General features: G+C 33.2%; 1 non-coding gene across 1 annotated transcript; it reads left to right on the forward strand.

Annotated features, from left to right (window-relative positions):
- The first annotated feature begins 6,170 nt into the window (after nucleotides 1-6,170).
- On the forward strand, nucleotides 6,171-6,243 carry TRNAK-UUU (transfer RNA lysine (anticodon UUU)). Its single transcript has one exon. It is a non-coding gene; the product is annotated as a tRNA-Lys (tRNA).
- Nucleotides 6,244-13,385: the final 7,142 nt, after the last annotated feature.

Genomic DNA, 13,385 nt, shown 5'->3' on the forward strand with positions numbered 1-13,385 from the left:
TAAATATATAGCATTATCCATGAAACTTTCTATGAGGTTGAATTATAGCAAACACGCCCATTTAAATTAGAATTAGGAATCAAATGTAACCACTAATTTAATTAGGTTAGATATATGCACGATTACCTTTTTTGAGTAGTTTACGATATCTTATCTTTATATAACATACTCCCTCCGTCCCAATAAACATGGCCACATTCTTTTCGGCACGAAGATTAAGAAATTGAGTGTTATGTTTTAATTGAGTGTGGCCCACCAAAATTATTGAGTTAATTAAAATAATTTCTTTCTCCTTTCACTTTCTTCTTCATCCACCGCCACCACCTCCGGCGAAGTCGCCGGCATCAACCACCCCCTCATCCGGCAAAGTCGCTGCCACCCTCGTCTCCCTCCCAATTCAAGAAACAATTCACATAAACAATTCAAGAAAACAATCCAAATCACATAAACAATTCAAGGAAGAAACAATTCATCCCAAAAATAATTCGAGTGCGCCATTGTCCCAAATCACAGATCTGGGTAAGCTTACTTTCGTGAGTTGTGAATTGGGGATCTAGGGCATGGCGATAGCAGTGGCTCTGCCGTCGTCCTGTCCGGAGCAGGTGAAGAGATTCAGAGGAAGAGAGAGAGGAGAGAGATGAGGGAGGTGGCGGCGGCAGGGGACAGACGTGTTGTGTCGGTGGTCGCCGCCGTCCCGTCCAGAGCAGGCGAAGAGACTCGGAGGAAGACAGAGAGGAGGGAGACCCTCCTCCGTCGGGGCGAGAGAGATGGTGATGGGGTGATAGGTGCGGCGGCCATGACTCCTCCTTGTGGCGAATGCTCCGGCGGGGGAGAGAGGCAGCAGTGGAGTTTTGGGGGTGATTGCGAGGGAGGGGGAGGTTGAGAGAGAGAGAGAGAGCATGGGGGTGGCGAGGGGGCGGGCGGCGGGGGTGGGGGTGGGGGAGGCTGAGTGTGTGTTTTGTGTGTGTGTTTTTTATTGAGGGCTCCTTATTTAATTAAAGTTTAAGTTTAGTTAGAAATTTTAATTAGATTAATTAATTAGGTTTAATTAAATTAAATATTTTCATTTTAAGAAAGTGGCCAACTTTAATGGGATAGACCAAAAAAGAAATGTGGTAAACTTTAATGGGACGGAGGGAGTAGTATTTTGCATTTAAAATCGATAAAAACCAAATCAATTTACAAATCATAGAGTTAGTCTCTTCTGAGATCAAGTGTACGGAAGATAAGAGTCGAAGCGCGGGTCGGATGAATCTGATTGAATGTCCGGCGGGTCTAAGCGCGGGTCACTATATAATTACGGAGTTGAGGGGAATGAACCGCCAGCGATGTGGCTACGAAGCCATCAGGCACGCCGTGCAACAACGCAACAACGAGCACATATGTGAGATGAGTGAGAGAAGAGAGAAAGAAGGAAGAGGGGTGTGCGGCTAGGGTTTAGGGAAGAAAACAATGATTTGTTTTTATATGTTGGATACCTTGATCGGCCCTGACCCGCGATCCATCTCTGACCCAATCCGATCGGTGTCATCCATACACGAAAAGTTTACGAAGTTCATAGTATTTTTTAGTTGATACAAGAATTTACAAAGTTCATAGGATTTTTAATATAGATTAAAATTGATATCATAAATAAAAATATACCATTCAAAATGATTTAAATAAATTCAATTATTTATCGGATAGAATAAGAACCACCTCTAATCCTTAAATCATAAAATTTACAATGAATTCACGTTTTACTGGATATATTTACGATGCAAAATTCGAATTTACCTTTGGGTGGAATTTTTTTCCTATTTTTCCTAGTATCAAGTAGCTGACCCCGCAGCCTCAATTAATCTCTTTAAAAAGTCAACTACAAAACTAAAAAAGATTGATATAAGTTTGAGGCTCCCACAAATTCTGTCCATCCAGTTGTTTTCAATACCCCTCTCTCTCTCTCTAAACTCGGAATTTCTTCTCCGACTGCTCCGGCGTCGTTTCACCATGACTCATATCCTTCCATTCTTCTCCCCTTCTTCTGATTCTTGTGCAACAATTTGTGTAGATTTTTTATATCGTGAAATTATTAATCTGCTAATCGCTAACCCTACAGATTTTAATTAATTTCTCTACTCTATCCTTTTATTTTCTTAAACTTTGTTGTTGTTGTTGTTGTTGTATTCTTAACTGCAAGTAACGAGGAAATCAAAGGGAAAAAGATCGAGAAAGAGCTCAAGCTCGTAATGCCAAAAACAAAAATAAAGATGATGGGTTGACCCCTGAGCAGCGTCGTGAAAGGTGCCCCTTTATTTTATAATTATTTTGATATTATATTCTGATTTTTACAAGATTCATTTTTTTTTTCTTGTTTTGTTATTATATTCTGATTTTGCTATGATCTGAATGCCATGGTGATTTGTTGTAGTATACAATATCGTGTTATGCTTTAAGATTGACCTAATTCATTGTGTTTCCAGCCTCGTTGATTTGTAAATTCTTTGTATTCAATTGTAATGTGTGAGATTAGCTTTCTGTAGAACCAGCCTTGTTCCTTGATTGATGTATTGATATGTCCAGTACTGATATGCAGATTTGGATTTTTCGTTTCTACAATTATGTGATTTTGATTGTTTAGATTTAATCTTTAGATTAATTTTTGCACAAACATGTGATTTTGATTTTTTCATCATTGACATATGGTATCATCCTTGCTGTTAGATTTGACTTTTAGATGAATTTATGTACACAAGATTGTTTATGATTGGGAAATAGTATTGTTGTGGCTGTTGGATTTAACATTTAGATGACGATATGTAGCTGGTGTGGCACACACCAATTCAGTTCTTTTGTTTTTGTAGTTGGATCTTTTATCTAATAATATCATGCTTTCGTGTCTGCCCTTGTGATCAAACAGAGACGCGAAGGCGCTTCAGGAGAAGACCGCGAAGAAGGCAGCTCAGGCGGCAGGGGGTAGTGATGCTGGAGGTAAGAGCATCAAAAAATAGGGAATTCTCTGGTTGATGATTTTCTCGATTCGAGTTATTGTAACCCTCTCGTAAACTCTTCTGTGTTTTCATGTGTAATGGTGAACTATCCTTCTATGGCACTCTTTTCCAATGAAGTATAAGTGAAGAAATACTACAATTGTTATCTATTACTATCTTTAAGGTTTTGAGTTTAGTTGCCGCTAGCATAACATGCATAATTTTGTTTGATATATGTCTGAAATATATAAGATAAGGTTGAGTTTCTATATCTAGAGCATGCTCGTAGATTGTTGTGTGCTAGTACGGCTGACAAATGGTGATCGATATACTTATGCTGTTAAAAACACACCTAAAAAAGTTGGTTTACTTTGAGTTGCAACACTGAATGGCTGTCATTGATGTTAGATACATTCATGGATAATTTCAGTTAGTAAACTTAGTTATTTTTTACATTCATTTGTATGCTATTTCACATGTCAGCTTTGATTGGCTTGCATGTTCATATGGTGTGAAAAATAAAGGAGAACTGCTATATGATTTTCAGTTAGTTAAATACACATTATATCAGTGTTTGATGATATTAAACAGAGTGTTTCGACAATACATGTAGTCTGGCAGGTAGAAAGGTGCAAGTAAAAGGATCCATCATTCTTTATTCTCTTTGAGCCGTACTTTTCTGAGTGATTGTCTAGTTTACTTTTTTTAGCATGATATCTTCTCATAGTCACTTGGCTAAATTTATTGGACTTTATCCTAAAAAACTGCAATAAGATAAAACGAGTGCAAGTTTCCTTGTCTGGAGCGTGATTGTAGATTATAGCCCAATATGTTGTGATTGAATACCAATAATAATGTTCCTTCTATAACTCTGCCTGGACTTGTATAGTTGGTTTTCAGTAGAGTAGAATCACTTTTTGGCTGATGCAACTTATGACAATTAACTCCTTCGTTTAAACATTCATAATCGGTTCTGCTGAGCAGATTCCAATGGTTTCTATGCTTGTTTAGTGTGATTTAAACTAGAAACTAGGAAGTTATATATATATATAAATTAAATTAACAATTCTACAAGGCATGGAGTCTAACTGAGAAGAAAGAGACAAGACAAGTATGATAACTAGTGAAAGCTATCATTTCTCTATTCTTGAAAGCAAGACTTTTTTCTTTTGTTTTACTAATATGCGATATACGATGGATATTTTCTGTTAGTAGTTTAGTTACAATTTTGTTAGAAGCTTTGCTGAATCTCAAAGGAAAGTGAAATGTGATACCTGGTTAAGTTTCTTTGTCTGAAGCTTGCTCACAGATTCTAGGCTGTTATGTTGTTAATGCTGTGAAGTTTTTAGAGCTGATTTTATGTTGTGTAGCAGTTTCTTTGCTGATTGTTATGATTATTTCCCAATTTTTTGGTTTGTGCTCTCATGAGTAAGATTGGATCTTATACATGTCTTTGTTCTGTAAAGGGGCGTTCACTTGTGTTGATAAATTATATTTATACTAATATTTAGGAATTAGTATTTGAAAATTTGCATAGAATTAGGGTTGAACCCCTTTTTTTTTTTTTTTTTCAATTAGGGCAAACTTATCCATTTAATGAAAAAGTGGCTATAGTTTGTATGTTTTCGTAGTTTTGATTAATAATATCTTTACCAGACTAAAGTGGCCCATTTTCATAATTGCCTCTTTTTTATCTCTCACTAAACAAATTGGTAGTTTTCACTATTGGCTCTTATGTTTATCTATCTAATCTTTCACTCATTGTAAACATCTCCTTACCATTGTGAAGTATATTATTAGGCTCTAAACTTGCAAAACTGAAAATGATTAGTTTGTGAGATTGGGGTCGAAAGATTAAGGAGGCTCAACCTTAATCATCTATCAGTTTTAATGCAGTAATGATTTTTGTAACCTTAAGGAGGTTCAACCTTAACCCATGTCGAACTCATAGCCAATGCGATTGGCCAAGCTCTCGAGTCTCTTATCAGTGGTACGGTTGATTTCGCGAAGCACCTCACATGCACCACTCAGATCTTCGCGTGCTTTGCGCTTTCTTCCACCAACTACACCAGTGTTCGTCTCCTTGCTAGTTCTCCCAAGGCTACTTTGCCCTACACTTTCCTCGACCATTTTAGGGTCAGGTATGTCGTCGAGATTAACATGGTAATTTGATTTGGGAGTGAGTCGTGAGATGTTTTCGTGGCGTTGCATTTCATTCACAACATCCATAACGTTTTCCGCGTGCTCCCCGGTCGCTCGATCCTTTCCAAAAACCTCCTTCCAATCCTCCAACAAAGGCCATGACTTATACCTCATCAATCTTGCATTTGGATCACACTGCAACAAAGCAAAGGAACACGTATGAATAGCATTAGTTTCATTGCCAACAAGAGAATAAAGCCACGTTTGAAAAGTACCTTGAGAATTTGCTCCCATTGCTCATTCGTGCAATCAATCATGTGATCGATGTTGCTATTAAATTTGATCCCGCTGCGTCCTAGCATCGCCGACAAGCTATAGTAGTTTTTTTCCACGCACATATCTTAGAGTTGATGTGCGGAACACCCTTCAAATCGGTTTCGGGAAATACGTTCCTCATCGCCTCCTCTAGTTTAGTGAGATACCCCGCCCTAAAACCATTATCCTATTTCCAACCTTGCACCACCAACTCCTTAAGCGAGCTTATCAGCGTCTCTTTCTCCTTACATGTCCAACTCCGACGTGTTTTGTCGGTCTTAGTGACACGTCTTTTGTAATCCTTAAGCGAGCTTATCAGGGTCTATTCCTCCTTACGCGTCTTTTGTAATCTTACCAGGTTGCTGGAGTCTATCTTACTCAATTGTAGAAGTCCACCGGTCCACCACTACGTGTGTATCTTGGCCAAGTGGTAGGGGATTAATGCCTAAAGCTAAAAATTTTGGTTCGAGTCCCCTGCGACGCAATTTTTAATTTTTTTTATTTAATTTTATTAATTTATATATAAAAAAAAAGTCCACCGCTACAAATACCATTTGATAAACTTGCAGAAAATAATACATATCACATATGTGCACTAAAATTAATCTACTTTTGACCAAAATCATAATTTTGCAACAATTCTATTTAACTAATGGAAATGTATTTTAATTGAAAACTTTAAATAAATTGGCAGTGTACGATAATTAAAGAATAGATAAAAGTTTAACATGTTTTTGTCGTATAGCCGTCTTAGCTCAGCTGGTAGAGCGCGTGGCTTTTAACCACGTGGTCGTGGGTTCGATTCCCACAGACGGCGCAGCACTAGCTTTTACTTTTAGTTGTGATCGCATTGACTTTTTATACGCACAAATAAAACTGCTCCGAGATTCTCCCTACCCTTAATTTTTTTCCCCACTTATTGTCGATATATATATATATATATATTTTTAATATTGTAAGTATTGCGAATAAAGTTATTTAATCGCACAAATGCTACAATGTATTTCTAACAAAAACCAGAAAAGTTAGAATGCATAACGATTGATAACATTCTACTATACTTCCTCCGTCCCAATATAAATATTCCATAATTTTTGGACACAAAAATTAAAAAAAATGTAGAAAATAGATAAAGTGAGTTTGATGAAAATTATTTAAATATTAGGTATAAAGAGAGAATATATTATAAAAAAAATGAGATATTTATATTTGGACGTCCCATTATAAAAAATGAGACACTTATATTGAAACGAATAAAGTATAAAACATGAGTACCCAGCTTGCTTCCGCTCGAAAACAATATTTGTCAAGTTGGCCTTATACTTGTTGTACACACCTAGTTTATTTTTAGGGATTAGTCTTAATATATTTTTTATTGATAAATTTATTATGGTAAAATGAATAATAATAATAAAAAAAATTCCTTTAATTTTATCTTTCTTTTTTCCTTATTTTCTATTAAAGAGAAGTTGGCCATTTTTAATTCCACCTTTTCACTTCAAAGAGGTGATAATATTATTTATTCTTGAAGTGAAAAGAATGAATGAAAAACGGTGAGATTCACTTTTGTAGAAAATGAGGGAAAATAAGAAGTCATTTAAAGGAATAAATTTTTGTTATCCCTCATTTTTTCATGATAAATTTATCAATAAAAAAGAACACATCTTAATAGATAAAAATAGTAAGGTTAATCTATTGTTCACTGTGATGGATTAAAACTTTGAGATATCTCAAACCCCTTTATTATTTGTTACTATCATTTAAGTTAGTTTTGATTGATTCTTATTCCATTGAAAATGTGAGATTAGAGAAATCCTACTCTTGAGCATCAGGGGCGGATCCAGGATTCAATGTTAGGGGGGGCTGAATCTATTGGACTACGGTGCTTGAAAATATTTACACAGGGGTTCGGGGGCGGGAGCCCCCGAAGCAATTTTTTTGAGCATTCCGTACACTCCATTTCATACATTTTTTCAACAATCACTTAATATAATAAGATAATTGTTCGCAATTCAATTAATTCAACATCAAGTAGATTGAAAGCATATAAAAACGTACTTTTATTCATTTTTCTTAAAAAAAAATTGTTTCATCTTCTAAACAAATAAACTAATTTTCATTGTTAGTAATTAGTAATTTTACTTCTACCTTTAGAATTGACTCAAATTTAACATTAAAAATTAACTAAGAAAGAAAAAATGATAAAAATAATACTATAAATGTAACAACTCAATGTGTTGAGCAATTAATATGGATAGTTGGATACTATAAATAATGTATTACTATATTTTTTCTTGTATTTTTTTATTTATATACACATATATATAGATATAAAACAAAATAATAAATATATATATCTATAATTTTTAAAAAAAAAAAAAAAAACTCAAAAATTGGGAGGGGGCTGAAGCCCCCTGGATCCGCCACTGTTGAGCATACAAATACTTAATCATGCAAAGTAAATATCATTAAAAGGTCGTAAATGATTTGAATCATTTGAGTTAATTGAAACATAATTAAAAAAAAAAAAAAATCAATCTAAAATATAAATAAATGAGCTGACGCTTCAAGCTTAGTTTCGAACCCACTTTGATTTTATTGTATGATAAAAACACAAAACTTCCTATTCTCTGCCGTCACTAGTGAATTAGACACCACGTTAGATACCTATTGCTACATAGTATTATATTTTCTTAATTATTTACATTTTCGGGATATCACATAATTTCACAGAAAAGATCAATGATTATTTTTGAAACACAGTTAATTTCTAATATCCCACATGTGTAAACCTACTTTTAGAAAATCTAAAGTGCAGATGGCATGTGTTGCTACAAAAAAAAAGGTTACATGTGACAATCTGTCTTGTAATGTTTATAGTCCAAAACTTGTGAAAGAATAAAGATTTTTACGGATGAAAAAAGTGAATGAAATGGCTTAAAAATATAGTAGAAAAAGGAAAAGGAAACTTTCATAACATGGCTTCTTGTTTCCTCTAACTCTTATTGTCGAGTCACCTCTGCATTATTTAATGATGGCTGTGCAACCCAAATTATACATTGGAAAACACGATACTATGTTTCTTATGCATGCGGAAGATAATTAGAATTTAGAATAAGAAAATAAATAAAAGTGCCAAGATAGAAAATAGTCATTGGAACAGTGAAAATAAAACAGTAACCACCAACTTAATAATATACTGTATAAAAATTCCTGCTCGCCCATTATCACTACGAGCATTCACAACAGAGAACTCCTCAAAACATCTACAATGGAGCTTGCTGGGCAGGCTCGAGCCGCGCACCAACTAGACCCTCCGCATTGCCGCGCCCCCGGCTTAAATCGGGGCCGGAATTTGTGAGCCGGACCGAAGATTGTTATTTGATGTGCGTGTTATGTTATGCACACGCCAATTAGAAAAAAAATGATTTTAAATTCTGAATTAGACCGTTTGAGTTTTTTTTTTTTTTTTTTTTTTTTTTTTTTTTCTAAATAACCGTTGTTGTCATGGCAGTTTATTTTATTATTATTTTTAATTTAATTTTTTCTATAAATTTCTAGTACTTTCATTCATTTTTTACACCACATCTTAATTCATATTTTTTCCTTTCTTCTTCTTCTTCTTGTTTGACTTCTTCTTTCTCTTCAAAAAAAAAAAGGGAACATGATGACTTCAACAATTGGTTCATCAACCAATCAAATTCACCACGGATCCCAAATTAAATTCTTATTCTATCAGCCTTTTGCCGTTTTCTCAAGCCTCCAACGCATTCAACTCTCAAGATCTTGAGGCTATCAACTTGAACGAAACTCAATTAGTTCAAGATGACGAAGTCGCCGAGATTCTTACGCTCCCCAATTCGATCAGGCTAGCCTGTAGGGCTAATTGAGCTCCAAAAAATTATATTTATCTTGACAAATTTATTTTTTGTAAGAAATAAATTGACGCATAAATAAGTTATATTTCAAGATTGACTTGCATAATACATAATATTCAACACTTATAGCCTATAGGAATAGAGATGCATATTTTTTTCAAAATGATTACCATTTTCTAATTTTTGCATCTAGAAGTTTATGTTAAGTAGTGAGTATTAGATTAAAAACATAAAAAGTGAAATGATGAGTATAACTTTCAAATATTGAATCAAAATATATTTCACAGACCTTTAAGAAAATAAAATCTTATTATATTAACTTTCAGAAGCAAAGTAATTAAGCTGAAAGATCAAATAATGAAAAAAATTCATATATATCAGGCGAACCTATTGTTTTTAGGTTAGCTGTATAGGGCCCGGGCTATTTTGGGGCCAACCCTAAGGTTAAAATTTTCAGCCCTAACCCTCTAGGGTCGTCAGTTTATTTGGGCCAGCCCATAGGTTTTGCGTGGGATTGACATCCCTAGTTCTTATGAATAAGTGTGGTAGGTGAAAAAGTGAAAAAGTGAATAAAGAGTATTTTTTTGCCATTTTTAGAAACTAGTCTTTCTTTGTGGGATAGACCAAAAAGAAAACCTGATCTTGCTTCATGGGACGGATGAAGTATAAGTTTTATCACAATTAAGATTTTGGCAAAAAATAAAATTAACATTGAAATTAAGTGATATAAATTTAAAATTTTCATAGCCAAAATAGCGTCATTTCGATTGGAGTAATATCACGTTGAAATGTTGAAGCTAACTCATATACAACAACTTATGTCATTAATAGGCCGTCGTCGGTTTTATTTTAGATGAAAATCTAGAACTTGATTAAATTTAAATAATTATTAAATTTGTGTATTTATTTTTATCAATTTAAAGTTAGAATGTAAATGTGACCATAGATTTTAACACTCATAACCTTAATAAAATTAAGAATCATTATTTTCTTTTTTTCCTTATCCCTTAATTGAACCAAACGATCTGTTAAAATAATGAACATGAAATCTATTACTACTAATTAAAAGTTTTGAACATACATAACAAATAAAGATATTTGAACATAAAAACAGAAATACAATACTAGTTTTTTTCTGATAAGAATGCAGTTAATTTATTAGGGTGCATGCATACATACATAACACGTTTTTCATGTCTTATTGTGATATGATCTAAGGGAAAAGGTGGTCCAACATTAAACCATTTTCCTAATTATAGTTACAAAATTTTCATATTAATTAAATCCTAATTCATAATTAAATCCTAATTATAGTTACAAAATTTTAGTTAATAAGAGAAAAATCCTCATTAACCCGTAATTGAAAATAAGACCACTTACTTCAACATTAAACCATTGCAACGAGACAAATGAAAGTGCTATGTTAAGACAAAAATGTTGAGACAGATCGAATGGATCGGGCATGTGGCTGATTGATCAAATCACATGGTGTTCGATAATTATATAAAATAACTGCATAAATAGGATATTAAACTACGATCGAATCTTAAACTATAAATGATTTGATCCAGTTTAAATAACTAGTTTGTAATCCGTCGAGTGTCAACGAAATATCATTTGACGTTATAACTCATCAAAACAATTTTATACTTTCGGCTATCATTCTTGTTTGATTTATTGACAGCCTTATTTCAGTCAATTTAAGCTCTTCAAGCGACTTTAGCCTCTTCCAATTATATGTATCCTCGCAATAGAAACATTATATGTGACCTATAAAGGCGTAACCTCTTAGTTGTGACTCAGCGCCAGATACCTACAGAGAGGCTATATTGAAGCATGCAACATATTCCCTCAAAGATTCATTGGCTTCTTGTTTCATGTCCATCAACGATAACATATCTATATAAATAAATATAAATTGTAATAATATTTGGTTATTTGTGTCAATAAAATCTGTATAATACTCGCTAATTTAAATTCGATTATCATTTTAAAATGAATTGTACAAATTCTACCCACACACATATATAATGAAATCTAATAAAAAATTAATGTATATCATTTTATTTAAATTTTCAATTGACGAAGTCTATTTAAAAACTGATGTAGTTGTATAAAATTTATCTTTTTAATAGATTTTGAATTGGTGAAGTTTCATTAAAAAAATTAATACTATGATATTCAAAATAAAATGGATAGAATGAAGTCGTGTTTTTCATTCGAAAATAATACAATTCCATAAATCAAATAATTACTTGTATATTAATATTTTCAAATGCAATAAAAAATTATATTGTGTAAAATAAGAGGGGAGTTTTGTTAATTGATTATCGGGTTAATATGCAAAAACACCCCTAATGTTACCATCCCAACTACACTTAAGCCCCTAACCTAACGTTGATAGCAACTAACACCCCAAAGTTCATTGAGTACTACAATTAAACCCATAAACAAACAATTTCTTTCACAAAATTAAGAAATTCATTTTTTTAAATCTATATCTATATAATATATAAAAGAGGAGTTTTCTCCCTCCATTTTTTCCCATCATTTTTTCTCTCTTCTCTCATCATTTTTTTCATTATTTTTCATCTTTTTTTTCTTGTACAATTTTAATACTTTTCTAAATAATATCAAATTAAATTTATGAAGAAATATTTAATAAGCATCTTATGTTTAAGTTTGTAACAAAATATTTAATATGGTATAAAAATTATTAAAAATAAATTTAAAACAAATAAGTTATTAAGATTTTAAAATATTCTATTTTTTTCCTCTTTGTTAAAATTTTACAATTCTTTTATTTATGTCTGTGTATGAAAATATTTATTTATATGAAAAAATTGATGAGAGAAGAGAGAGAAAAAATGGTGGAAAAAAATGGAGGGAGAAAACTCCCCTTTTATATATTATATAAATTAAAAAAAAATGAATTTCTTAATTTTGTGAAAGAAATTTTGTTTATGGGTTTAATTGTAGTACTTAATGAACTTTGGGTTGTTAGTTGCTATCAACGCTAGGTTAGAGGTTTAAGTGTCGATGGGGTGGTAACATTAGGGGTGTTTTTGTATATTAACCCATTGATTATCTGTTACAATTATAAAACTGACATTACAAAGTTGTTGAGTCCCGATGGGTATCTGAACTGGTGTATGGGGGGATACACCAGTAGGTTATTTTTAAAACTGAAAATCGAAATCAATTTCTAAACTAAAACTAAAGCGAGTCGAGTAAGAAAGATCAATTTGAAAGATGGTTAAGACTGATACTGATAATGAGTCAGTAGGGTAACTTCAATTCGAGGAACTGTTTAACTAACTGAAGTTCAGATAGAGTTTCAGTCTTATCAGTTTTCAAAATCAGAGTAGTGTTAGAAATCCTACTGATTATCCTTAGACTGATCAGTTGAACTGATAGCACTGATGCATAAGCGATTTAAGAAATAGCCTTTAGTGAATCAGATTATCAGTTTTAGGGTTTATCATTTAAGTTATCAGTTTCATAATAAGTAGGGTTTGTGCACAGATAGAAACTGAAATGCTGAAAGCAATAAATAAAATAAGGATTTTTACGTGGTTTAGAATACTGATTCCTACGTTCACGATCAGTAGATCACATTGACAATCGATTCATCTGGTGCTTACGGGTGCACAACAAACCTTACAACTGAAACACTCATTTCAGTGCCAACAACCGTTGGACTTCTCTTCCTTAGCTTGCTGGTGCTAAGTAAACCACATGTTTAGCTTGTGGGTGCTAAACAACCTAGAGTTCAGACAACTGTCTCGAACTCTCTCTCAAACTCTCTTTTCGCTCTTTAGAAAAGGGTTCGAATGTCCAACTAGGATTACTGAGAACAAGATCTCAGTAATCAATTTCTAGGCTAAGGATAGGAGTGTATATGCCTAGAACAGCTAAGAGAATGTATGTTTATCAAGTGTATAGATAGTTACAACAATGGTGATTCTCTTCTTCGATTCAAACTTAGAATGCAGTGAGATTAGCTTGACTCTTGAGTTCGACAAAGCTTCGGCTTTGTGCGTTGAATCGGTGAAGCATGAGGTTGATCCTTGAGCTCCAT

Source organism: Salvia miltiorrhiza, chromosome 5, assembly GCF_028751815.1.
Source record: "Salvia miltiorrhiza cultivar Shanhuang (shh) chromosome 5, IMPLAD_Smil_shh, whole genome shotgun sequence".
Classification (NCBI taxonomy): Eukaryota; Viridiplantae; Streptophyta; class Magnoliopsida; order Lamiales; family Lamiaceae; genus Salvia; species Salvia miltiorrhiza.